Raw genomic sequence first — 3,363 nt, 5'->3', positions numbered from 1 at the left:
TTGCCATTTCCAAACCGTAACTCCGATTCCGGCGTTCTTTATATCGTTTTCAAGCGATTTCATCTCATCTTTCCAGTGGCACACTTGGATTTCAGTTGAGGCCAGGTTCATGCATTTCTGTCATATCTTGCATTTTGCATCCCGCATCGCATCCCGCATAGCATATCATCATTGCATCATATCGCTTGATCCTTGCACGTGGTTGATTGTGTCCTTGTTGCTTGTTTGTCTTGTTTGGGTAGAGCCGGGAGACGAGTTCGCTAACGAGGAGCCCGTTGAGTTTGCTTTGAGGATCCAGTCAACTCTGACAACTGTGCAGGCAAGATGATCATACCCTCGAAATCACTACTATCTTTGCTATGCTAGTTTGCTCGCTCTTTTGCTATGCCAATGCTACGATGCCTACCACTTTGCTTGCAAGCCTCCCAAATTGCCATGTCAAACCTCTAACCCACCATTGTCCTAGCAAACCGTTGATTGGCTATGTTACCGCTTTGCTCAGCCCCTCTTATAGCGTTGCTAGTTGCAGGTGAAGATTGGAGGCCGTTCCTTGTTGGAACATCATTTATTTACTTGTTGGGATATCATTATATTGCCATGTTATCTTAATGCATCTATATACTTGGTAAAGGGTGGAAGGCTCGGCCTCTCGCCTAGTGTTTTGTTCCACTCTTGCCGCCCTAGTTTCCGTCATATCGGTGTTATGTTCCCGGATTTTGCGTTCCTTACGCGGTTGGGTTATAATGGGAACCCCTTGATAGTTCGCCTTGATTAAAGCTTTTCCAGCAATGCCCAACCTTGGTTTTACCATTTGTCACCTAGCCTTTTCTTTCCCTTGGGTTCTGCAGACTCAAGGGTCATCATTATTTTAACCCCCCCGGGCCAGTGCTCCTCTGAGTGTTGGTCCAAACTGTCAGCCGCCGGTGGCTACCAGGGGCAACTCTGGGCTGGCCTACCGGAAGTTTGGACAATCTGAGTGTGCCCTGAGAAAGAGATATGTGCAGCTCCTATCGGGATTTGTCGGCACATTCGGGCGGTGTTGCTGGTCTTGTTTTAACCTGTCGAAGTGTCTTGAGTTACCGAGATACCGAGTCTGATCGGAACGTCTTGGGAGGAGGTCTATTCCTTCGTTGACCGTGAGAGCTTGTCATGGGCTAAGTTGGGACTCCCCTGCAGGGATTGAACTTTCGAAAGCCGTGCCCGCGGTTATGGGCAGATGGGAATTTGTTAATGTCCGGTTGTAGATAACTTGAACCTTAATTAATTAAAATGAATCAACTGAGTGTGTTACGTGATGGCCTCTTCTCGGCGGAGTCCAGGAAGTGGACACGGTGTTGGAGTAATGTTTGCGCAGGTGTTCTCGCTTCTCGCTCGCTTGCCTCCTCTTCTCGCTCTCTTTTGCAAATAAGTTAGCCACCATACTTGCTAGTCGCTTGCTGCAGCTCCACTTATATTTACCTTGCCATACCTATAAGCTTAAATAGTCTTGATCGCGAGGGTGCGAGATTGCTGAATCCCTGTGGCTCACAGATTACTATTACACCAGATGCAGGGCCTGATGATTCCGCTCCAGTATGGTGCCCAGTGGTGATTGGGACCGTTGTCGCATGTTGGGTTTTCTTCTATTTTGGCACCGTAGTCGGGCCATGAGTGTTTTGGATGATGTAATGTTATTTATGTACTTGATTGACGTGGCGAGTGTAAGCCAACTATGTTCTCCCCTTTATTATTCATATTACATGGGATGTTGTGAAGATTGCCTAACTTGCGACATATGCCTTCAATGCGATTATGTCTCTAAGTCGTGCCTCGACACGTGGGAGCTATAGTCGCATCGAGGGTGTTACAGCACCAGATGTCACAACATAACAGGGTGATTATAAAGGTGCTCTATAGGTGTCTTCAAAGGTACATGTTGGGTTGGCGTATTTCGAGATTAGGATTTGTCGCTCTGATTGTCGGAGAGGTATCTCTGGGCCCTCTCGGTAATACACATCACTTAAGCCTTGCAAGCAATGCAACTAATGAGTTAGTTGCAAGATGATGTATTACGGAACGAGTAAAGAGACTTGCCGGTAACGAGATTGAACTAGGTATTGAGATACCGACGATCGAATCTCGGGCAAGTAACATACCGATGACAAAGGGAACAACGTATGTTGTTATGCGGTCTGACCGATAAAGATCTTCGTAGAATATGTAGGAGCCAATATGAGCATCCAGGTTCCGCTATTGGTTATTGACCGGAGACGTGTCTCGGTCACGTCTACATTGTTCTCGAACCCGTAGGGTCCGCACGCTTAACGTTACGATGACAGTTTCATTATGAGTTTATATATTTTGATGTACCGAAGGTTGTTCAGAGTCCCGGATGTGATCACGGACTTGACGAGGAGTCTCGAAATGGTCGAGACATAAAGATCAATATATTGGACGACTATATTTGGACACCGGAAAGGTTCCGGGTAAGATTGGGACAATACCGGATCACCGAGAGGTTATCGGAACCAACCAGGAGGTATATGGGCCTTATTGTGCCTTAGTGGAAAGGAGGGGAAAGGAGCAAGGGAGGGGGCGCACCCCCTCCAAGCGCAATCCGAATTGGGAGGGGGGCCGGCCCCCCCTTTCCTTCCTCCCTCCTTCCTCTTTCTTCCCTCTCCTACTCCTAATAGGAAAAAGGGGAGTCCTACTCCCGGTGGGAGTTGGACTCCCCCCCCGGCGCGCCACCCTCCTTGGCCGGCCCCCTCCTCCACTCCTTTATATACGGGGGCAGGGGGCACCCCAGAGACACAACAATTGATCATTGATCTCTTAGCCGTGTGCGGTGCCCCCCTCCACCATAATCCTCGATAATATTGTAGCGGTGCTTAGGCGAAGCCCTGCGACGGTAGAACATCAAGATCGTCACCATGCCGTCGTGCTGACGGAACTCATCCCCGACACTTTGCTGGATCGGAGTCCGGGGATCGTCATCGAGCTGAACGTGTGCAAAAACTCGGAGGTGCCGTAGTTTCTGTGCTTGATCGGTCGGGCCGTGAAGACGTACGACTACATCAACCGCGTTGTTATAATGCTTCCTCTTCCGGTCTACGAGGGTACGTAGACAACACTCTCCCCTCTCGTTGCTGTGCATCACCATGATATTGCATGTGCGTAGGATTTTTTTTGAAATTTCTACGTTCCCCAACAAAAAGTTGGGGTCATACTGAGATGCAGCGGCTATTGCCTCCTGAGCTGTAGCGTGGCGACGAGCGGCCTCCGCCCTCCTCTCGTACTCATCTGCCTCCTCTCTAGGAATAACATATCTTCCTTTTGCCTAATAATCAAAGAAGGCAGGAGCAGGGAGAGTAATATGGACAGCAC

This window comes from Triticum urartu, chromosome 4, assembly GCF_003073215.2.
Source record: "Triticum urartu cultivar G1812 chromosome 4, Tu2.1, whole genome shotgun sequence".
NCBI lineage: Eukaryota > Viridiplantae > Streptophyta > Magnoliopsida > Poales > Poaceae > Triticum > Triticum urartu.
Note: the sequence above shows the minus strand (reverse complement) of the source record.